The sequence below is a fragment of the Pongo abelii genome, chromosome 22 (genome assembly GCF_028885655.2).
Source record: "Pongo abelii isolate AG06213 chromosome 22, NHGRI_mPonAbe1-v2.0_pri, whole genome shotgun sequence".
NCBI lineage: Eukaryota > Metazoa > Chordata > Mammalia > Primates > Hominidae > Pongo > Pongo abelii.
The window spans coordinates 45,864,929-45,890,559 of NC_072007.2; the positions used below are offsets into that span (position 1 = coordinate 45,864,929).

At 39.1% G+C, this 25,631-nt stretch overlaps 2 long non-coding RNA genes across 3 annotated transcripts in view; one reads left to right on the forward strand and one right to left on the reverse strand.

Annotated features, from left to right (window-relative positions):
• LOC103888890 (uncharacterized) overlaps positions 1-18,958 on the reverse strand; it is a 206,271-nt gene extending 187,313 nt beyond the window's left edge. Inside the window, exons 1-2 of one of the 2 annotated variants that reach the window (XR_002912771.3) lie at positions 18,797-18,913; positions 15,218-15,487 (exon numbers count right to left, since the gene is read on the reverse strand). This is a non-coding gene — a long non-coding RNA (uncharacterized LOC103888890). Of the gene's footprint in view, positions 1-15,217; positions 15,488-18,796 lie in introns of both variants that reach the window. The other variant, XR_008517304.2, reaches the window with a different exon arrangement.
• Positions 18,959-19,021: 63 nt separating this feature from the next.
• Positions 19,022-25,104, forward strand: LOC129052313 (uncharacterized). Its single transcript, XR_008517306.2, has 3 exons — positions 19,022-19,372; positions 21,879-22,037; positions 24,273-25,104. It is a non-coding gene; the product is annotated as an uncharacterized LOC129052313 (long non-coding RNA).
• The last annotated feature ends 527 nt before the right edge of the window (positions 25,105-25,631 follow it).

A 25,631-nucleotide genomic window follows, 5' to 3' on the forward strand; every position in this document is an offset into this window, starting at 1 on the left:
AAGAACACAGAAAATAAGAAAGAAGTAAATACAAATGCCTGGACACTCAAGCAATGTTTGATAAATGATAGGCATGCTAATCAAGGAAACACAATACACTCTGCCTCCTGCCCAAAGGCACAGCTCCACAGACTCAGCCAGGTTGTTGCATAGAGCCTTAGTCCCTCAGGGGTGCAAATGAGCTCCTTCCAAGGATGAGGTGGGGAGGAGTACTGTTGGGGCTGAGTGGCTGATAGCTAGCAGGACAGCATAAAGCATGCTGAGCTACAGCTGGGGCAGGGAGGATGATCATAGTTGCTGTTTGTTCTACAAAGCTTGCAGTCCTATCTAGAGACACCTACTTGGCCTCAATTTCCTTGCTCTTTTGGCCAATTGCTGCACACTCTTGAGCAGCAACTGGAATGGCAGAAGCCCCCTCCCTAGAGTTGGGGAGTCTGCTGCCAGTTCTTTGACCATGTTTTCTTCTCCACTGAAGAAGCTCTCTGTTGTTCTGCCTCCAGCACCCCCACATCCCCTGCTCATGGGAGGAAGGATGAAATCAGAATTCTCCTTGCCATGCATGAAGAAGGATCTCATTAGACCTTGTACTGGCGCTTCTTTGCTAGTTATGCCCCTGTCCTACACACACTGGTACATAATCACTCTGTGTTGTATGCATTCATTCCTTGTCATTTTGTCATGCATTTATGAAGAGGATATAGGGTTAGAGATATGTTATTCCTGAAAATAAATATCTGTAAAGGGGATCACGAGTGCAACAAGACAAAAGAAATCAAGGTGTTTGGATTTTTCCTCTTCCTCCCCATCAGCCTTCCTCCCTCTATTCTTCCTCTTCACTGTCTGGCCCTAATGCAGGTGTTGTTGAGTTTGAGTTAATTGAGAAAGAAAAAACTGAGTTTAAAACTAGCCAGTCCAATTTAATTCATTCAATAAGCATGCACTGTGAGTCCATTCTATACTAGGCTTGCAGATGCTACAATGAGCAGCATGGTCCCTGCCTTCAAAACACTTGTTATTTGATAATAAAAAATGATTATATATTGAGCATTGTCAAAAACTGTGAAGGGTCTGAAATTATAACCTACTTGCAAGTTAACAAGTTAGTCCGCCACAATTTCATGGATGCTGGTAGAAGACAGGAGACTCCTGGGTCAGAGACAAAGAACTTCATTACTCACAGCACAGCAGGCAGCATGAAGTTTGCATTTACTTTGGTTTCCCTTACCCCTCAACCCTTGCGGAGGTGAGGAGGAGAAGCCCAAGTGGAGGCTGCATACACAGTGAGTTTGTGTCACAACTGAGGAGCTACAAGCTTAGAAAATTCAAATCTTCATAAAGGGCTGCAAGCAAACCTGCCAAACCCTTTGCCCCAGCAGGATACACTCTCTCTACCATCCAAGGATGTGCACGAAACAAACATCTTGAAAAGATAGTCCAGAAAAAAATGTAGTTACTGTTCTTCTTATAAGACATGCAGAACCATGAGGGACCTTGGGGAATTGTCTCCCTAAAAGCATTTACCACCTGTCAGGAATTGTCTTAAATTCAGGATCTCACTTCATCATCACAGCCACTCCACTTGACATCCCACTTCCTATCCTGCAGTGTAAGAAATGGATGCATGCCTCAACTTCAGGCTCAACAATACATAAATAAAAGTGGCCAAAGAAATTGGATTCAAATCTGATTCCAAGTTGTGACCTGCATCCTCAAGAAGCTTGTCCATCTTCTTATGGGAGGACAGTCAACTGTCCAAAAGATGTATATTTTCCAGGTACATAGGTAGGAGTTTTGTCAAAGACAGGGTGATATTTACCACTCACCTCCTGACACGACCTACCTAAAACAAAACAAAACTCACTCAGGAGGGTCCTGACTATGTACTCAGAGATTACACCCATGCACAGGTAACGATGGAAGTCATGAGACAAATCTCAAACAGATTTAATAAGCTAAACCTCACAGGCAACTCTTTTCCTCCATGAAGGTATCTATCCTGGTGAAGGCATCAAAATGACCACAGTGTTACTGTAGTATGTATTTATCTGACGGGGTAGAACAATACCTTGAAATTTGCAAATTGAAGTATTGTAAACATAGGCAATTGCGATGTTGAGCTCATGTTTCTCCATTCCAGAAATAATTATTTACAGCCCTCCTAGGGCCAAGCTGATTCTGCCTGCCCTTGCATTGTGGGCATTTTCCATTCACAGCCAGACCTGCCAAAAGCAGAGTATCTGAATGTTTTAACTGTGGGTTTCCTTTTTTTCAAAATCCGGTATATGTTTTTGGCATTTAATACAGCATAATGAATAGCCTTGACTATGATACCGTTCCAAACCTAGACATTTTAATTTCATCATTCCATGTTTAACCTAGGAAACAGTGGCTTGTTTAATGAATGTGCCAGTTTTATGCTTTGTGTTAATGTGACCTAAGCGAAATACAATTAAAATTTAAATTAACATATCCTTATAAAAATAACTTATATCTTTATCTTCTCTAACTCTTCCTCTGAAGAGAAAATTATGCTTCTGCTCAAAAAGTAGCAAGTGGAGTATGTGCCCAACTTCAGACTTGGCAGGGTGGTGTTGCCCTTGGATATCAGGAATATCTGGATGCAGGGACACATTGATAGACTCCATCCCCATCACTACCCTCCACCAAAAAAGAAAAAGAAAATAAACACTGTAGGCTTTTTTCAGTTACCGAAAATGTGTGAATGGTGTTCCATGTCTGGTCTTCATCCTAACTTCAATCCCCACCCTCAACCCCAGGCCACCCCTCCACCTCAATTCCAAAGAACCTCCCTTAAATTCCCCCTTCAGCCAGTGGACAACACTGAGTGTCATTATGGGTTGTATTAGTCAGTTCTCATGCTGCTATAAGGACATACTCAAGACTGGATAATTTATAAAGGAAAAGGGTTTAATTGGCTCACAGTTCAGCATGACTGGGGAGGCCTCAGGAAACTTACAATCATGGTGGAAGGGGAAGCAAACACATCCTTCTTCACATGGCAGCAGTAAAGAGAAGTGCTGAGCAAAAGGGGAAAAGCCCATTATAAAGCCACCAGATCTCGTGAGAACTCACTCACTATCATGAGAACAGCATGGGGGAAAATGACATCCATGATTCAATTACCTCCTACTGGGTTCCTCCCACAACACATCCAGAGATTACAATCTAAGATGAGATCTGGATGGGGACACAAAACCAAACCATATCATAGGTTAAATTGTGTCCCCCTCCCCAAAAATGTGTACATTGAAGTCCTAACCTTCAGTACTCAGAATGTGACATTATTTGGAAATAGGGTCATTGCAGGTGGAGTTAGTTAAGATGAGGTCATTAGGATGAGTCCCTAATCCAATATGACTGGTGCTCTCATAAAAAGGGGAAGTTTGGACACAGAGCCATGCACACGGGTGGGAAGACTCCCAAATGAATGGATAGGCAAAGGGTTGGAGAGATGCATCCACGAGGAACACCAAAGATTGCCAGCAACCCCCAGAAGCTGGAGGAGAGGCCTGGAACAGATTCTCCCTCACAGCCTGAGAGGAACCAAGCCGGCTGACACCTTGATCTCAGGTTACCGGCCTTGAGAACTAAGAGACCCTGGGTTTCTGTTGTTTAAGCCTCTCAGGGTGCAGCACTTTATTATGGAAGCCTGAGCTGACTAATACAGGTGTCTTTATATCTCACTGAGGGAAAGTGACAGGAAAGTAAGAACCATTTATGTCCAAGGCTCAACCAGATTCTGGGGGAAAAGAAGGTACAATGCTGGCCTCTCCATGCAGCCTAGTCCCCAACACTTATAGAGCCCAGGGCAAGATCTAACACACTCCCTCACCTATGTATCTATATGCTGTGACTCAGATAAACTATTAAACAACATGTGTGTCTTGTCCCTCAACCTGACAATTACACCTTTATAATAGCAACATAGGAAAATAACTGAAACTATGATTTTTAGACAACCAAGTACCAGCAAAATGTAATAATTCCTATTATTAGATATGTTTAAGTGTTCTGCTGGTGGGTCAGCATCTTCGGTAGAGTGATAAAATTAAAATGTATATAATTAATTAAATATTATATGTTTATTCCCTAACATTTATTTCTTTCATTTCTTTTTTCTTTTTTTCAGACAGAGTCTCACTCTGTTGCCCAGGCTGGAGTGCAGTGGCGTGATCTTGGCTCACTGCAACTTCCGCCTCCCAGGTTCAAGCGATTCTCCTGCTTCAGCCTCCCAAGTAGCTGGGATTACAGGTGCACACCACCACGCCCGGCTAATATTTGTGTTTTAAGTAGAGACGGGGTTTCACCAGGCTGGTCAGGCTGGTCTTGAACTCCTGACCTCAGGTGATCCACCTGCCTCGGGCCTCTCAAAGTGCTGGGATTACAGGCATGATCCACCGCACCTGGCCTATTTATTTCATTTCACATGTCTTTATAAGCAAAGCTCTCACATAAAGTGCATTGCATTGACTGTAATACCACCTGAGACAAGACAGTTTTTTTATTAATTTCAATTTCAAAGAAACACTTTGTTCAGGCAGTAGTGAGCAGAATTATCAATAACAGATTTAAAGTAGTACTTAAATTTGGAAACAACACATTAATTTTACATATCATCTTCAAATAGAAAATATTACAAAATATTTTAACTTCATCCTATAGATTGCTATTACTTATATTTCTGTTTTCACCATTTCTTAAAGCAACATCTAAGTAATACATAAATATCTAAGGATATGTGAAAAATCATTTTCATGCTTTATACGTGTTACATCAAACACACCTATACACAAATTCAAGAATAATAGCAATTGTGTAATGTTACAAAATATTTCTCAGGTAACATGAGCTCACCTATTAAGAACACCAAGCTAATTCACTGGTTCATGAGCACTCTTCCAAACCACAAACTGGAACACAAAGAGAAGCAAGAAGATGGATGTTTGGAACTACTGGAAAATGATAATTCATACTGCAAGAATATATTGCCACCATATCTGAAAGACAGGACAAGTTCATTAATTTATTCTTTCTCTTCCTTCTCCTAAGCTGTATCCATCTCTAAGAACAAAAGTAACTAATACTATTGACAGATCAACTATAATATACTTGGGACATACTTATACTAAAAGTATTATTCCTTGTTGATCTGAAATTCCAATTTAATTGGGTATCCCTTGTTTTTATTTGTCAATAATAGACCCACATTCTTTCATGGCATTTGGACTATTATCTTTTGCTTTGAGGAGCAGAAGACAGAGGTGGAGAAGCATTTTCCTGAATGGTGTTAGTCGCTACAGTGGATGTTTTAACATCTCAAGGTGCCTTTGCCTGTGCCCAGTGCTGGGTCCCTGAAGTCAGAAGTGCTCGTCTGTTCTTTAAGGCAGGCTCACTTTCTGCCACCACAAGGAGCAGTCATTATGCATACTCCTGTTGCCAGCTCTCAGTAAACCAATGTCATTCTCTTTTCTTTTATTATTTCATTCATACACATCTATTGTGTACACACCATGAGCCAAGCACTTGGTAAGGCACTTCTGGTGAGAAGGAAGAAGTCAGGACACCATAGATATGAGTGAGAAGGAGGCTACCGGCCCGGCACAGTGGCTTATGCCTATAATCCCAGCACTTTGGGAGGCCAAGGCAGGCAGATCACTTGAGGTCAGGCGTTTGAGACCAGCCTAGCCAACATGGTGAAACCCCGTCTCTACTAAAAAACAAATACAAAAATTAGCCGGGCATGGTGGCACGCACCTGTAGTCCCAGCTACTCGGGAGGCTGAGGCATGAGAACTGCTCGAACCCGGGAGGCGGAGGTTGCAGTAAGCCAAGATTGTGCCACTGCACTCCAGCTTGGGTGACACGGCGAAACTTCAGCTCAAAATAAAAAGGAGCCTACCACACAATTGTTGACAGTCTATCATAGAGAGTAAGAACATCAGCCAAAGGTGGCATCTGCAGAGATCAGACAGGGGTCATCTCAAAAGGGAACAGCCCTTAATTTCACCTTAGATGTAGATGGGTTTGACAGAAAAACAGTAAAACAAAGGACCGTGAATGTCCCATTGGAAGACATACCAGGAAACTGTCATGGAGCAAAATTCACACATCTTAGAGATAAAAGTTGGTAAAGCACAATTGAAGCTATTTCTTGTTAAAGCACAACTGAAGTTATTTCTTGTTTTCTTCAGTAATAGAAAAGTTGGACATTTTTCTTTAAAGAAATCAAACGCAATTATCCCGTGAAGAAACTCAGTAACACCAGTCAAGGATCAGGTTGGTCGCTTTCACGGAGCGGGAGTTTCAGCAGCTCCATTGTTCTAGCATTAGTAATGCATGAGACCTACCCCTGAACACTTCCAGTTAGGGAAGCTCTGCAGAGATCTTGCACTGTGCCATGGATGGCCTCGTACTTCTGGCAATTAAGCTGGAAATGCAAAACACGTTTTGTGGTTCAAATAATCTCCAGGAGACAGTTTCCTGGAAGTTTTAAGTCCTATTTCTCATATCACCTCCATCTAAATTGATGATTTCTATGACCTTTTCATCTAATTACACTAGTATGTTGTACCTATTTTTATTAAATGGTTCCATTACATAAGCCATTATGTGCTAGCTCCTTCTTGTTGCTAACCTCATGAGCCCACTCCGCTACTTCTCTTCACTTTCACATCAAGGATAGCATTCCTCAAGATGAAATTTGTTATGTTATCTTAGATCTATCTAAGATTTTCACAAATCACTTCACTAACACTTAAATATCAGAGACAGACACGCAGAATTCTACCAAAATTGTTGCATACCCTCACATGAAGTGGTGTATAGACTGGTTCACAAGACAAGGAAAAAATGGAAAGCACTAAAAAGCAGGAAGAAAAAACACAACACTCCAGAGGAGAAATTAGGAAAATGTTAAAATGCGTAAAAACTGGGAAAAGGATGGAGAGTGGCTGGAGAATGCCCTCTCGTGCCAACAGTCATTAAAAGACACAGCAGAAGAAGCCATCACGGGCAGCACAAATCAGCCCCCAACCCACTTTTGAACCACAGAGAAGTTTGCAATGTCAAACAATATCCTTCTAATGTGTTATGAGAATTCTATCAGACCCTAGCTAAAGGTAGAAATGAACAGATATTTACGAGAACAGCATCAGGGAGAGAACATGGAGAACTGCATCACTACGTAGTTGTACAAGTGAATTGTCTAATACAATGATTAGAGTATTCCTTTCCGCTAGTTTCTACCCCACCATATTTACTGTATCTGAGTTCTAAACTATTTTTATTTTATTCCCTCCTGTCCAATACTTGGCATTCACCTAAGCAGTCAGGAACATCTGCTGTATTTGTGACCATTATTTAGAAGGTATAAAACAAAATTATATGCAGCATGTAGCAGTGACAATTGATTGCAAGGCAGAGAATCCAACTAGAAATGTTGACTCACTGTGTTACCAAGCATCATGAAAAGAGGCTGACGTTAGCCTGCGGTAGGCCAGTAATAATATGCCTACACCATATTAATTGCAGATAAACCAAATTGCATTGCTAATTTCATTTGCATTTGCATTATCATTGTGTATTAACTACTAGAGTTAGGCCACCAAAGACTAATATCCAAATCTGACAGCACCAGTTCCCTGGATACATTTTGTAGTTGCTGAATGATTATTGTTCAACAGTTTGCTGCTTTTGACAAACACAAAGCAACACAGGCTTCCCAGCCCTGAAAGAATGAAGGAATCAATGAAAAAATATCAGGCATGGACTGATGCAGAGTTCCATTCCGGCTCCAGGCATACGGTCTTTGCTCAAAGATAAAACAGGCATGTTTCCCAGGACTTTCCCTGTTAATGTGTGCTGTTTGAAAAGAGGTCAGAGTCAACTAGGTATGGGAAATACCAGGCTAAACAAACGTGGGCCCTACTGCAGACCTTCTTAGAGCCTTTAATATGTTATTCTACATTGTGACTCTCAGAGACAGAACAGAGTTTGCAGTGTTCCCTAACACTTACTTGACCATCTAGTCCTTTTTCTCACTGCAAATCTTCTGGAGTCATTATTTCCCAGGAATGTGCTTTTGAAAAAGCTGAATTTGCATAATATAACTGTAACCAGAACCATGGGCATTCCATAAAAGTAAACATAAGTTATATGCTAGAAACATTCTACTGTACTTAACAGAAACTCATAGTCACCAGTCCACAATATCCAGATAATCCTCCTGTCTACATTGTGAGTCTAATGTTCCCAGGATTTCTGCAAATTATTGGGGACTTTCATTCTCCCGGACACTTCTGGCCAAAAGCCCCAGGTTCCAGTGAGCTAGGAATCTATGGAACATCTCTTCTTCCAGTGCACACTATCTCCTTCCAACCCATGTTAAGCCAAGTATGCAATCCTCCTCCATTCCTAGATTTCCACCAAAACCGAGCAACTAAATAAACAAATCCTTTCATAAGGCTTGCTCAATTCTGCAGAGCATTTGGAGGTTATACTGCAGCAATGCAAGCAACCTGAAATTGTGTATCAGACACACTTGTGCTTTCTTCTTTCAATGCTTTATTGAAATATAATTTACATGTCATAAAATTCACCTGTCTAAAGTAGACAACTGAGTGGTTGTTAGTAAATTTATAATGTTGAAACACTCCTGTTCTTAACTTCCTCTATAATTTCTGACAGATTGGGCTCCAGTTTTCTTCCTCTCTTTCTCTGTATCTCTGTAACCCTCAAATTCAATTTCTTTTTTTTTTTTAATTTCCATAGGTTTTTGGGGAACAGATAGTGATTGGTTACCTGAGTAAGTTCTTTAGTGGTGATTTGTGAGATTTGGTGCACCCATCACCGAGTATATATATGCCTTTGCACCCTCAAAGGCATATATATATATACACACACACATATATATACACATATATATATACACACATATATATACACATCTATATACACACACATATACACACACATCTATATACACACACATATATACACATATATACACATATACACATATATACACATATACACATATATACACATATACATATATACACATATATGCATACACATATGTATACACATATATACACGTATACACATATATACACATATACACATATATGTATATACACATATATGTATATACACATATACACATATACACATATATGTATATACACATATACACATATATGTATATATATAATGACAATAAGGCAAATAATTGACACTATTTGAGAAGCAAGGTTAACAAAGACACACACACGCACACATATATATATATATATGCCTTTGAGAGTGCAAAGGCATAAGAATGACACAATGTATGGACTTGGGGGAAAGGGTGAGAGGGGAGTGAGGGATAACGGACTACACATTGACTATATACATATATCTATATGACTACTATTCAAATTCAATTTCTTTCTTTTGTAACCCTTTGGCTTTCTTGTCTGCAGCCAAACCCATGCCCTTTGAATCCCATCTCAACTCCAAACAGCTTGCCCAGGTAACTTTCTAAATAAAGACAGGGCTCTTCCTGAGAGACATTCAGATGTCAGACATTAAAATTAAAAAAACAAACAAGACAAAAACAAAAATAAGAATAAGGACTTCCTTGCACTGGCCTCTCCCCTATGGAAGCCTCTCCATGACTTCGACCAAATCGCTTCTGGCCTCTGCATTAGCAGCCCAATGCCCTGCGGGGAGTCCCTGATTGCTGCTGCCCTTGCTCATCCTTGATGCAGGTGGTCATTTCACCCCTCCCTCCCTTTGTGAGTGTCTTTATACAGTGCTCCTGACCAGAATGCAGCAATATAGCTGCTTCTCACTGCCTGCCACTGCTCAGTCCATCCCTTCCACCTAGTTATGTCCTTCAGATAAAGTTTCCATAAGACCCCAACAGAAAGCCTGGTTCAGACTCCACAATGACATCATTCTGGCCTCTATCCCAACAAGCAGGGAAGATGCCATCCATCATTCAAGCATGAGTAACCAATTCCATAGAGCAGGCAAGTTCAGTGTTTCCATTTGTTTAAAGCCATGGCCATCTCAACAGCCATGGCCCAAACATTTTTAAACAAAGTAGGGAAGGAGGAAAAGACATCAGAGGAGAAACAGTAATGGGGTTCAGGATGCTGCACAATGGGCTTTGGACAGGCCAGGTCAGATGTGGGGTGGAGGTAAGAGGAGAGCCTCAAACTCTTCAACAGTCACAGAAGCTAAAGAAAGCACAGGAAGACCTGTCCTTCAGCCCCCTCCCTAGGGATTTCCATTGGTGGTGAGTAAACGGCTGAATTGCAAGATGTAATTATGAGTTCACTGTTCAGGAGACACCTAGAATTCTTTCCAGAAAGGCAACTCTGCCAGGATTTTACCCCCATGTTATTACCACCATCATACTAAGCTATCCACATTTGCATTTGACCCACAGGCTCCCTGTATTGTGTGTGTGTTCAATTCCTGCATGTTCTGCAGAGGCCATCTAAAACTAGGTTTTATTCACTTCCCACCTTGCAGCATTTGGTTTAAGGAACTTCAGCTTTCTTGCATGTTTCATCACAAATCTTCATGGTTTAGATCCTAGGAAAATCTCCCTTCAACGCTAAGATCAAATAGGTGGAAGATGTCGACATGCAGTAAAGTGGCATTGAGAGGAAGCCAAGGTGGTGTGAAGGAGTTCCTGGTAAATCCACAGTGTATGTACATCATGGCCTCACTTCTCAGAACACGACAATAAGGCAAATAATTGACACTATTTGAGAAGCAAAGTTAACCAAGACACGGGAGTTGGAAAGGCGCCTGTACAGATACTGCTGGCCCCCCACAATAATTCCATATTTGACGGGCACGCGGCAGTCCAGAAAACAAGCACATTTTCTTCTTTACAGCTGGGTGGCTGATTTGCAAATGGGCCTTTATATCTCCAAATAATGAAATAAACACGTGTTTGGATTTTAAGGCAATGCCATATTGTTATAAAACATTCTAAGTGCTTGACTCTCAATTTCTGAGCTTATCTTAGAGCAGATGGTCCCATAGAATGTGAAAGGAAGAAATGTATAAAACTTACAGGTCATGCCCCAAAAGGGGAGCCCATGTTCTCCCTTGCTCCATGTTCTCCCTTGCTCCTTCACACTCCCCTTCTTGTTGACTAGAAAGCAGCTTGGCCATGAGCCACCACGGACCACGCAAGTGTGACCAACATGCTAGGATGATGGACAAACAAGACAGAAGGATCTTGGGCTCCACTGACTTCACTGAGCAAATCTGCCACACCAGCTTGAACTTCTGCACTTCTATCTGGTTTGGGAGACTGTTACACTGGTCACAAGGGCAAACCTATATTCTCAGCAATATGTGAACTCTGGATCAAACTATTTCAGGCAGTATCTGTACAGACATGGATGTCTGAGCATACACACCAGCACTAAAAGTATATCAAAGTCCAAACTGACTCTATGTCTCAACATTTGGGCAACGCACTTTTGAAATCCTGATTGGTTTGGTACCTTTTTAAAAACAGAGTGAAAAATTGACTGTCTTTCTCTCAATGTGGGGACAGGCCAATGTCTCCCCTGAGCTCTGCCAGCCATTTCACAAAGATACACCTCAGTCATAAAAACACATGTGATTATATGTATCCTAGAAAACAGTGTTCAGTAATAAAGTGGCATAAAGGAGCATATGTTTTTTAGGGATTTAGAAGGAATTTCATAATAATGCTTATATAAAATAGTGAAGCAAATTTAGAGAAAACAGCACCTTTGCAAATGTTTCCACCACTGGCACACTGATCATTGACAAGATTCAAGAATGTGTTAGATTCGGACTAGACAAACATTGAAGTTAATTTAAAAGCACTTTTTTTTTTTGGTATTTCAAAACAGTGAGCTGTTTAAAAAAAAGTCTTTAAAAAAGAACCCTATTACATTGACAATTTAATAAGCTCATTCGTTTACAACTGGTTGTTTTGTTTTCTTTTTCAATCCCCAATGTGTTTAAGTGATATCTCATTTATTTTAAGCGTGGAATAGAGCTTTCTCTGCATTTGAGCAGTCCAGGATGGAGCTACTGAAAGAAAGGTCTGTGAACAGTGAGATCCAGGAACTATTTGTAACCAGTCTGCATCAAGATAAGCACAGAGACTGGAAGTTAAGTACTTAGAAAGTTTTACAGCAATATAATATCACCATGACATCCAAATGCATGACTGACTTTCTAATCATTAGTTTTCATTGTATTTTTCCAAAGCATCAGTTCTCAACAGATTTGAATTTTTTTAAAATGGCCCTTCACCAAGATAGCAATGGTCTAGTAACCAACTTGCAGATATAAAGACCCATTTACAAATTTGCCTGCAGCTTTCTATGCCTCCAATCACACACAACTGACATCAAAACTTCTTACATACACAAGCACATTGCACGAGCTAGTGCCCACAATAAAAACAAAGCAAGAACTTATTCACATATTATTGCCACCTAACCATACAGCAAGACTGTTTCAACAGACACATTTGCAAATCATAGTTTTATAATAACATAAGAATTGGGCAGTAATTATTTTTATAAGAGAAAACAACTTGTATTTGTGTGTGTGCATGAGTGTGAGTATGTGTCTCCATCATACAAACAATAATCGCCCCCATGTCTTCTCCATTTTGTCTTCAATTCTGGTTCTTAGGATTTTCTCCAGGTGTTAGTAGCTACACCTCTGGAAAGGGTCTTTTGTTAATACCAAAAGCATTTTGACTTATTTCTTTGGGAAAAAAAAAAAACAACAGAAATGAAAGCAAGCCCTCTTTTAAACTGGAAAGCTTTATTTTGCCCCTGGAGAAAAGCAGCCTGGTTAAATGTCTGAACTTATTGTTATTATTACTTTATTGAGCAATAAACTAAAGTGTGATTGAGCCACCAGTGACTCGGATATATTGTTAAGCTTGGAATCACATGGTTGAATGACTGGCTGGCCCAGAACGTGGGCGATTCAAATGATTCAGAAGACAAATGAGGCAGGAGCAAGAATGTCTCACACCAATACAAACCCAATTAACGTCAACAAAATCCTGCAAAATTTATTGTTGCTTGGCCTCTGAAAATGGTGGAACCAACTCTTTTCCTGTGCCTGCAGGGCAAATTCATTAGATGGAAAACGGCATTTTGTTAACCATGAAGTTCAGTAACATAAACAAGAAGTCAACGCCATGGTCCTTGAGACACCTGCAGAGGGTCAACCGCAAAGGAGGGAAGGAAGAGAGAGATGCTGATCTTGCTCTACAATGCCCATGAGTAGTGACACAGTAGGTGTTTCATAAATAATGTCTTCTTAAAGTCACAGTCCAGGATAAAAATGATATATCTGATTGTCATTCAGTTCGTTAAATAATGATCATATATAAAAAGTGAAAGAGAGAGAAGAGAGAGGAAGGGAGGAAAAAGAGATTGATATTTTGCCTGCAAGTTCACCAAAGGCTACCATGTTGGTTTGTGCTTGTTTTTTTGTTTCAGTTTCTTAAGTAAGAGTGATTCACTTGTGCTGATTCAACTTGAACCATGTTTACATCAGATGCTCTTATGCCCACAATTGACAAATCTAACAGTGGTCATGAAACAAAACAGACCTCACTCGCCCCAAAGTCATCGAATCTACAATTTTGACCTTTATGCTATGTGCCCACAGAACTGGACGACACTGCTGAATTCATGTAACCCTAAGCGCTGTGAAACGCTCCGTCACTGTGCTATTTGACAGCAAGGATGGCGCCACTTCTGAGATAACTCATGCCGCAGAGCTCAACAACATACCCCTTGTTCAAAGTAGAGATGACGGGCGTTGAAAGGGCCATGACACAGAGGGCTTTTGTGTGATCAGACTTACTCTGTGTGGGGTAACAGGAGTGTCGTCTGAAGAGTGGTTTGGCTGGATAAGACCACGAAAAAAAAAAAAGTATCAAACAGTCAAAAAGCTTAATCATGGATTATCAAGAAGACCATTTTCCCACCCACATTTGATTCTGAATTCAATCAAATCCTTAATGACTCATATGAGGATTTCAGGGTGTTCTATCAAAAATCTGCTGAAATAGACCCAAAACACAGCAAAATATTCAGGTGAAATATTATCAGTACCAGAAATATTATCAATACCAGAAAAAGTATTGAGGATACTTTTTCTCAGTTTTCAGTTTCTTATGATTATGATGATGTTCATTTGTGCTGATTCAACTTGAACCATATTCATATCAGATGCTCTTATGCCCACAGTTAACAAATCTAAGAGTGATCATGAAACAAAACGGAATTCAGAAAGCAGGAAAGTATCTCCAATACTTTTTCTCTCATAAACAACATACCATTTGTTGGGTAAGCTACTGAAGCTAGATGTAGCCCACTATGGAAGCAGGAAAAAAATCTACTTAGTCACTGAATCAACACTTACCATGTGCCTGGCATGGTGCAAGGCTCATGCGGTGGAATTTATTTCTTCATGCTTTTATTTTGTTTCCATCTTTAATAGTGATCAGAGCTATGAAGAAAATCTTGGAGGGTAATGAAACAGAATCACAGAGGGGAATTTTGTTTCATTTAGAACTGGCAACAGCCTGTTTGAGGGAGAGCAGTCACGTGAGATTTAAAAGATAGTGTTTGAGCTACTGTGACTCCCAGTGTCTTTTAACTTTGTATTTTTACTGAGACCCACAAAAGAAATTCATAGGTGACTGCTGGTCCTGGATTTTTAGGGACAACCAAGATTGACATATGATTAATTTTCTGAAGACAACTAGATTCTGGCCATGACAAGGGGCTTCTGGGATGAAAAGCTAGGACCACAGAGGGCCAGGGGGGAAAGTGGGAATGAGACCAAAAACACCAAGAGAACCAAGAATCAGTGAGGACAGAGCAAGGGAGAAAGGATGGTCAGAGAGCAGGCAACATGGCCTCCAAGAAGTTCAGGTGCAGAACGAAGGACATTGGGGGAATATCTGTCCATTAACCTGCCTGGAGCCCTCTTCGTATTCTCCTAGACACCTGAAACTATTCTGCAGCGTTTTTCTTTGCTGATTTAGATGTTACAAAAAATGTAGAGTTTCATTGCTGATTTTTCTCCAGACCATTTGTGCATTCTTGCTCTGAGCACCCCAATCCATAATCATTGCCAGCTGAGACCAAACTAGCTGCTAAACTACTTACCAATGTATTCAGTCTCCACGGCATCGATTCCAGCAGAAATGCAGATCAGCTTTTCCAGGGCGAACCTCTCTCCTGAAGAAGTAAGTCTAGGCCAGCAACTGCCGCCTGGAGGAATCCTGAAGTGCCCCCTAGATGTGTAGGGTCTTGGTTGTCACATAGTGCATTTGACACATCACAGTCAGGGGTCCGTAATCCGCTGCCTTCAGCAGTAAGATAATGATGTTGTAGTTTCTCTTCTCTTCCTCTTGCCCACTAGAATTTACTTGGATCCTAGCGAATAAAGACAGGAGAAGGGAGATCAGTCCTGCCCATCACCTGCTAGCATCTACCACCATTTTGGGATAGCTGGGCTCTGCAGCTGTGTAGATGACAAGGTGCATACCAGTGCCACATAAGCCATGTTTTAGGACCAGCCAATGGTCAGGGCACACAGTGTAAAGTGAGAGAGAGGAACCAAGGCTGGAGGGATCAGGGCACATGACCCAAAACTACAGACACTAAAGGGATTGGAGCCCTGTTAAATAAAGCGAACCCTCTTTTCCACAATTTCTTTCTCTTTCTATCAGCCTTGGCAATTGTCCCCACGACAAGAAGGAGCCTAGCTGGGGCCACTCTGCAAATTCATGAGGCAGGGGAGACATCCAAGCTGGGCATATGCATGATTATTACAGGAAGAGGAAAACATCTGAACTATTTAGCATCTCACAGTTCAAATGGGGCGATTGCTGAGACACTGGTGTGGAAGAGACAAATGGGGTGGGGAAAATTTTCTAATCTTAATAAAATCTTTTTGCTTTTTCCAGTAAGTAAAGGAGTGAGTGATGACGTGTCTGACCCTTCTTTAATATCATCAACTGGAGCGAGAAAGACTTGAAAGAAAATATTTAGAAAAAGAGTGTTCATATTATGCCTTGCCTGTGCTATGCCTTAATAAATTCTCTCATTAGCAATAAGCCAATTCTATATAAACAATGTTTTCTCAGCAGGCAACGGCAAGTTAATAAGGTACTCTTAACACTCATTAAAGCTCACATGCTTCAAGAACATGCTTAGAAATATTGTGGGTTTCCTAGCTCTCGGCACACATTTCAATGGGGAATAAATGGGTGCATGGAACACAGTGAAGAGCAAGTTCCTTCAACAAGTTCTGTCTTTTCTTGCCACTGCTCGGTAACAAAGGAAGCAGTGAGCAAAACAATTATTTGGGCTTTACCTGGAAACAGGAAAAGACCAGACAATCTAAAATTGGAGAAAATGTACACGTCAGAAGCTAATTCAGAATTTTTTAAATGACTTTTTTTGTTACTCTGGGAAGATGTTTTAAGTTTTTATTGTAAACAAATGTCACTTTTGAGGCAGATGGAAAAGTAATCTAAATTTAGAAAATGTAAGTCATTATTAATTGACCTTAGTTATCAGAGAAAGTTTTTTTCAAAGATCTGCTAACTTCAACTGCAAACTGGACACAACTGCTTCCTGTAACTTACTTCCTTTAACTCCTTAATCAGCTACAGTAACTCATATTTGAGATTGATTTTATTTGCATTTAACCAAAACTTGTTAGAAACAGCCTGCACAATTATTTCTCTTTCCTCATCCTATCTGTTTTTGGTACTTCTGTGGGAAACTGTGACCAGTATTTGCAAAACAACACAAGAAACACCTCTCAATTGTTTTCTGGCATTATTAACTTGTTATTGTTACCAGCAACTCTGCATCTCCACAACTATCAATAGAGTTTATTGCTTGTTTCTTTACTTAGATTGATTGACATTAATAGGGTGAAATGTAATGACTTACAGTCAGTATTTTGGAATAATAAAAATGATTAATTTGGAAGTTCTTTGCAATATTCTATATAGTTCAAAAGCCAACATCTAAAAATGTATACTGCATGGAGAAATATAACAATTTAGTTTCAATTATAAATTAAATACATGTAAACTCCTTAAATCATTCTTATAATTGGCAACTGTAAATCAGTTACCAGGATCTTTCAAGAATATTATTTAAAGCCATATAGTATAGAAATGTTTTCTATTGATTAAAAATAGATGTAGATAGAGATTCCATACTAGATGCTTACTCACATCTTCATTTACCTACTTTTTCTTTCTCTTATGAAGCAAAACTGATTTTACAAAATAGGATTGTTACTCCCAGGCTCCCCTAATGACTCATTATGATCAAAATGACAAACTTAGTAGCTTTAACTTTAATTGGTTTGGTACAATCAATGCTTTAAGTTGGTAAGTAGATTCACTTCTCCATATATTTCACATGTTAAAAGGTTACTTTTATTTTTAATAAAAATAAAATAATTGTTAGTTTCAATAAAATTACTTCCTTTTTCCTTTTCAACTTCTGCATTCCTTCTTTCATTTGATGTTATGTACACTTCCAGTGTTGCCAACATTTTACAGTTTCAGTGCCCTACTGTGAACATACTTATTTTTAATTTGAAGCAAATTGAAACACATTTTAAGAGTTGAAAGTTCACATCCTCCTTTCAAAAAACTCAGTGCACTTCAGTGTGTCACAAACTCAGAGCTGATTACCACTGAGTTAGAGGTCAAATTATATGTATCCAAATTAGGATTTCTCATCTTTCTTTCTAAAAATTGTCTGTATTCTGAAGTTTTTAATAGGAAAAAAAAATCTTATTTTTATGATTCTGTTTCTGGCAATTAAATAATTTTTGAGAAAAAGGGATACTTTGGCTCCAAAACTATTTTAAGAATAAGAAAATCAAGCTCTAGCACACATAATTCATCATGTGGCAAACAAGAAAAATATAATACTGAATTAATTGACAATTAACTCATTAACAATATTCCTTTGTTCAGTGTCTGTTATGTTGTTATTGGGAATCCAGATCTATTCAAAAAGTCTATTGAATAGAATTTGAAAGAAAAAAAGTTAAGTTTCATATTATACTCTGAGATGTTCTGGCTGTACTGTCACCTGTTCTAACTGAAACAAGGGTATTTAACATCACTTTTACTATAAATACATTTCATTGACATTTAAGTTATTATCAAGCTGCTGAAGGGCCTAAGAGTTGATATTCCTTTACTTCAAAAGAGAACATTCCCGGTGATGATGTGCCCAGCAACCACACTCATGTGGTTTTGATTTTTATTCCCTTCTTGTCTTTGTAATTTTTACTTTGATTTCTTTCATATGGACACAGAATGACTTAGCAGTGTGACTTTTTTTCTAATTCATTCATTTGGCCATTCTAAATCTTTCATTAAGCACCTGATATATAGTCATGTCGTTTATTTAAATAAATAGGCAGTAGTGCAGGACAGATACTGAAATTAATCCCAGCTGCGTCACTACTTAGCTGAGTGACCTTGACTTTGACCTTGCTTAACCTCAATTACCTCACCTGAAAATGGGGACAATGATGATTATATAGGATTATTCAGAAGGCGACATGAGATAAACATAATTAAAGCACATTGCCCTGTGCCTAGCGTATTGTAAACTCTCAAGAAATAGTAGCCACTATGAAAGATAAAAGCAAGTTACTAAAAAGCTATAAAATTATATGAATTTAATTGTAGAACTTACTAGAAAGGCATTCATTATGTAAAAGAAATCTTAGAATGGAAAAAGGAGCCTCAAATATTAACATGAGTTAAGACAAGAGGGACTGTTTCAATATGGCCAGAGTAATACTGACGTGGAGTCAGTATACTGATATTTATGACATAAAGCCCTTCTTGTCCCACCAGAATTCTGGGCAGCTCTCTGGGATTGAAATACATTCTAGAACTTTCTAAATGAGCTGATAGGCCCCACAGTCAAGTTACCTTTGAATCCTTAGTTGTGAAAAACTTGGTGTTGGGGCTCCCAGACTGTATAGTTTAGTTAATCCCTCCCCTATTTTGCTGTAGTATTTTTTTCTGAGTTATTTGTGCTTTGTTACTTTCCAATCACATACAACTATGTTTATTTTACTCCTCCCAATGGATGTGCCATGATACAGTATTTCTTTACTAACAAGCTTTACATCTTAAACACTTTTAGGGTACTAATTACCAAAAGAAAGGAGTACTTTCCACTCATTTGCCTTTTAGCATTTAAGTTTTCTTCTTAGCCATACATCAAGTAAGAGCATTTGGTATATCCCAAGCCCCAGAACAGGTAATGAGTTCTTTTATTTATTTAAAATATTTGCTGCATTTGTTTAAATATCAAATTTAGTGTTCATTACATATTTAAACCAAGAAGAAAAAGAAAAACAAGTGTGATCATATTGTGAGGTTTATATGATAAAGAGTAAACTGAACTCTTGATTTACCATAGAGGAGTACTGTACAGAAAGCATGATCATCCATCTCCGTGGGTAAGTTTTTTGAGTGTTCATAAAATTTGCCAAGCTTTCCTCACATCATTAAGGTAAGAGTCAAATTCTAATGCAAGAAATCATTTGTTTTCACCTCAACAATTTTATTTTGACTTTTATTTATAGCCATGTGAATGTCTTCCAGTCCCTACGTCTCTCCTCAACCAGATTAAAAAAGAAACAGAGAGAGAAAGAAAAAAAAATATCCCTTTCATTGCATCCCCATAAAGTAACTCATGAAGTTCATCAACTGTGAAGGACAGAAAAGGCAAATTAACAGTCAGACTGAAAAGGGAACAGGCAGCATCTTGACGTCTCACAGAAGAAGTTTTGGATGTGCTTCCTTTCGTGGTTCCCAGGCCCAAGTGAAGGTTCCCAAGCACCTTCTTAAGCAAGTTTCATGTTGGCAAAGTTTGTTACAAGTCATGTTTATTATGTCAGTAGATTTTTTTAAGCCTAAGCAAAATTAATAGCATCATGCATGACTTACAACAAACCCTAATGAAACGTTCAGAACTGTTTAAAAAGCTGTAGCAGGTTTTTAAGGAAACCGGTTGCCTGTATTTACTCTTTGAATTAAGTGTTAAAGGAAAACAGAATAATAATATATAAAACCCGGGTTTCCTGTAACAACAATAATTATGATAACTAACATCTGTATATGGCTTTACAGTTTGCAAAGTGCTTTCTCATACATTACCTCATTTAGCAGAGTGGAAATGTTTAACGATCCCAGTTCCAAACTGCCTTTCATTAGTAGTATATATATTATATTAATAAGCACATTCAGAAGAAACTATCTTCATAAGCACTCTGCTAAGTGTGAACAAAAGGCTGATAAGGAGGTGCTGAAATCCAATATCAACCCCATAAATCAAATAAACATCAAATAAAATCTGTCAAACACTTCATAACATTGTGTGCGTGTCATCAAACTCAAGGCAAATCCTGCTGTGTCACCTCGAAATGATGAAGAGAACTAAGGTGTGAGAGCATGCTGTTAGAAGTTTCATTAAAGCCTTATTTACTAGTTCAGAACGAATTTACATTGATCTTTTAAACTATTGCTAACCACAAGTGCATTAAACCTAAACAGTCTTCATTTACTGAGAAATAAATGTGTCAGCAGAACCATGACTTTTGTCCAATGTTGTTCCGGCATTTAAGGCATTTAATTCACAAAGGCTCAGTGTTAAGCTTTTTATTGCTTGTTGTGCTAAAGCATGTTCGTTTAATTGCAAATATATTTCCTTCCTGCATCATTATCAAAATTGTTATCTTAAGGAAATATTGTTTTTAAATAATCTGCTGGAAAACCAGTGTGGTACGTGGGCTTATTCAGAATAATTGTTTCCTGCTACAGATGGGTTAGCAATTAAGTGGTAACATTGCTTAAACAATTTTAAAAGGAGGTGAGGATAAAAGGAGTCGGATTGTGCTGATCCGAGTCCTAAGAAGCTCTGGCATTTTTGTGGAGTCAACACGCACTTGTGGCTGATTTAATCAATACCTCACTGTTTACATTTTAAAGAACTTTGTTATTGGTTCCAGGGCCTAATCTAATAAATAAGCAATTGCAATGTGTTGTATAATTTTGTGAGATGTAAATTATGTCAAAAGTCACCTTAGTCTTTCTGTCTTTGAAATGGAGACAAAAGTCTTGAATTTGACTTTGACCTTGACCTTTTCCTATATTAACTTAGGAAAAAGACTTGAATTCAGGCTTCAGATTTTTAAAATCCCAGTAACACTATTATGAGGACACCCATACTAAAGACAGAAAATTAGGGACACTATTTTAAATAAGAAAAGAAACAGCAATACCTGACTTCAGATACTCCAGGGATTACATGCATTTCTTAAAATTGTTTTTCAGTAGCTAAATACAACAGACATGAGGTTTCCATTTCAGTGGGTGAAAAATTACTGACAGTACTCCCACTAAACCCACACTAAATAAGTTGCTTCATGTTGTCCATTACGTGGGACTTTAAAAAATGCTCACTAAAAGATAAATCCTTTGCTTAATCGTATTTAAATTCAAGAAAAGAGCAACTCTTTACTGAGGAGATGAGCATAAAGGCACTTTTACGAGTATTCATTATTCCTGGAGCTACTTACATTGATAACTAGAAAGCAAACCACAACAAGCCAAGCTTCCAATGGGAAGCAACCAAGGTAACCCACATTTCAATATCACTGTCCAGCTAAAAAAAAATCCCAGAAACTGACTAGATATTGTTCTATTTCAAAAGAAGTGAGGACTCCTTCTTGTCTCTATTATGACATGGACTTGTGTCTCAGTTTATTTCAGGGGAGAAATAATTTGAAAATGAATAGCAGTGTGAGACTCAAAATGGGTGGGCCCCTGCAGGAGACCAGTGAGCAATTAGCCACATCCTGCACGGCCAGACTGAGTGACACGGACAACACAAGGTTTGGATAAGTGAGAGACAGAGACAGGTAACCACTCCCTGCCTTCATCCACCAGTCTGTGCTCTCAGAGAAATGCCCCCTCTGCCATGGGGATCGGGGTGCTGGCAAGGGGAAGCATGGCATTCCGAAGGTACAGATGGGACCCACCCCAAACTTCAATGATGCATCTTAAACCTGGACTGCCATGCAGCCAAGAGGGCATCCGACTTGTCTAGGGCATTTTCTATTCTTTCCCTGCAGAGCTAATGGGGCCAGGGGGGTCCAGCAATGGGATGGAAATGGATAGCAGCCATTAAATAGGTACAAGAAAGGGATGTCCGTGTTGGGAAGTCGGCTGCATCTCTGAATCCTTTCTCTCAAAGAATGACGGTGTTACCTTGACACGATATGGACATCCTCCCAAGGCTTTGCACGCATGAATCTTTTAACATGTTCTTCTCTCGCCGCAACCTTTTCCCGTTGTCACCCTCCTCCTCTCACAGGTCCCTCATCGTTGTAAGTATTGCAATTCTGGAGCACTTGTGTGCCCTTCCAGCGGCTTCAGGGCTCCTCTCTCTTCCCTTACCTTCACACACCTCCCACCACTTTCTTTTTGAGCAAACACTACCTGTGGTTTTCTAGCAGTTTCCACCATCCATTTAGGTACTCCAAAGTGTTGGGTTATTGTTTTAAATGCCTTCTTGAAATCAAGACCAAATTCCTTTCTGAGGTCAAAGCTCAGCTTTATTCTTGGCCACAGTGACCTAATACTCAGCAGTCTTCTGCCCTCCATAAAAGCAAATGGCATGCACTAAATTGTGCTGCATCGTAGCAACCCTTCGCTGCTCCAGAACTGCAGAAATGCTCAGCTGGGTTTACCCTCTTTTGGTCTGTTCTTACCTTAGCTTTTATAAGACACCAAGTACAGTCACCCCTCAGTATCCATATGGGATTGGTTCCAGGACCCTGAGGATTATCTGCAAATGCTCAAATCCCTTATATAAAATGGCACAGTATTTGCATATAACCTACACACATCTTCTATGCAGTCAAGTGTTACTTAACAACTGGGATGCTTCTGAGGGATTTATCGTTAGTTGGTTTTGTCAATGGATGAACATCACACTGTACTTACACAAACCTAGATGATATAGCCTACCACACAACTAGGCTGGATGGTACAGCCTATTGCTCCTAAGCTACAAACCTGTACAGCATGCTACTGTACTGAATGCTGTAGGCAACTGTAGCAAAATGCTAAGTATTTGGGCATCTAAGCATATCTAAACGTAGATAAAGTACAGAAAAAATAAGATAACACAATCTTAAGGGACCACCTTTATACATGTAGTCAGTTGTTGATCAAAAAGTCATTATGGAGTACATGACTCCACTTTAAATCATCTCTAGATTACTTGTAATGCCTAATACAATGCAAATGCTATGTAAATACTTGTTATACTATATATTTAAATTTTTAATTATTTTTTACTACATCATTTTTTTCTAAATATTTTTGATCTTCAGTTGATTGCATCCGTGGATACAGAACCCACAAATATGGAGAGCTGACTGTATATGCATTTTTTTAAGTTTGCATTCCCTGAAAATTCAGACACATTGCTTCTTTATATCACCTTCTATCTAATTCTTCTTCTAAGAAAAACTTTGTTCAACGAAAATGTAGGGTCTCCTGGAGATGTTAGAGGGCAGAAAAATATCTGAGTACTTTCAAAAGTACAGTAAAGTTTCATTAGAAAACCTAAAACATCGTATGCATTCTTTTTATGAAAGGCAACATCGATGCTGATGTTCAAGTTTCTGTCTTGATATCAACACAAAAGTCTTGGACTTATAGCTGGCAGAACAAATCAGACTGGTAAATGTGTTTTACTTAGCACACGCAGCCTTCTTTATTTTTTTCAGTGGATTTTTGACTGCCACACTTGAAAACCTGCTGGCCTGACAACAGCAACCACATTCCCAGAGAATGACTGAGCAGTCATTGTCCTCCACAGACTCAACATGTGCTTTCCAGGTTTTCAGAATCCTAGCCCACTTACCTTGAATACAGAACCCATGCAACCCCTCAGGGCACTTTTCAATTCTTCATCAATCAACTTTTTAATAAATTAATACATTATTTGATGAACCAAAAAAATACATTTTTACTCATAAAGGGTTCTAATGTTCTAATTTTTCAATGTGCTTTTGTATACATTTTCTTAATTATTCCAACCATCTCACAATCCAACGACTATACCTATTTGCTGTTTTTGATAGATGAGGAAACAGGGTTGGCTCCATTGCAGACCTGGCATATGACAGAAACCATGAGCATCCATCCAGGGCATTGAATGCTAACCTCATTCAAGTTTTGCAAGTCAAGGGCTGAAGAGTCATGAACGAACCCAACTGTTCACAAACAGTGCCCTTGTCCTGAAGATTATGGCGTGTGGTTTAAGCACAAGGAACTACTAGCAGCAGCATCTTTAAATATTTACAAGCCTCTAATATATGTATGTGTTTATGTTTTGGTCAGTTTGTCTAATTGGTGGGAGCTTGGTTTTTATAAATTCAGGATGCCTTCAATGCATGGGCTTTTTATTCACAACAAGAATTAGATATAGTCCCAGCTACTTGAGGGCTGGGGCAGGAGAACAGCCTGAACCCAGGAGCGTGAGACTGCAGTGAGCTATGATCGTGCCACTGTTTGACAAAGTGAGACTCCAACTCTCTTAAGCACACATACACTGTGGAATACTATGCAGCCATAAAAAAGGATGAGTTCATGTCCTTTGCAGGGACATGGATGAAGCTGGAAACCATCACTCTTAGCAAACTAACACAGGAACAGAAAATCAAACACCGCATGTTCTCATTCATAAGTGGGAGTTGAACAATGAGAACACATGGACACAGGGAGGGGAACATCACAAACTGGGGCATGTTGGGGGGTGGGGGGCTAGGGGAGGGATAGCATTAGAAGAAATACCTAATGTAGATGACAAGTCAATAGGTGCAGCAAACCACCACGGCACATGTATATCTATGTAACAAACCTGCATGTTCTGCACATGTATCCCAGAACTTAAATAAAAATATATATATATACAGAGAGAAATATAGACATTTTTCAGCTATAACCTTATCCAGCCTCTTTACCTAGTATGAATTATAATGATTATAGTAACCATTTCATTCATACTGAGCAGTAAGTGGAACAGATCCCACTAGAAAAAAACTAAAAGAGAAGAAGAAGACCAAAATTATACATTATAATGGCATCATTTCAGGAGCATATGTAAGGAATAAGCCATTCACCAATGAGCATAAACCATATTTATACATTAAGTAATTCTCATCTTCAATGCATTGTTCTATTTTTTCTTTCAATATTTTATTTTCCCCTGGTCTTCCTTTACTCCTCAGGAGGACTCACTGGAAAAGGCATGTTCTTTGCTAAAACAAGGTCAATAATATTGTCATTTTCAACTGTGCTATCATTTTCACAGGTCCAAGTTGAAATGAAATCAATTATGAGAACAAATAGCATAGTTCTATCACTAATGAATGGATTTAGCATTGTTTCCCATATTCCTACCACTTAAAATGGAAGAAACAGAGCAAATGTGGTGTACG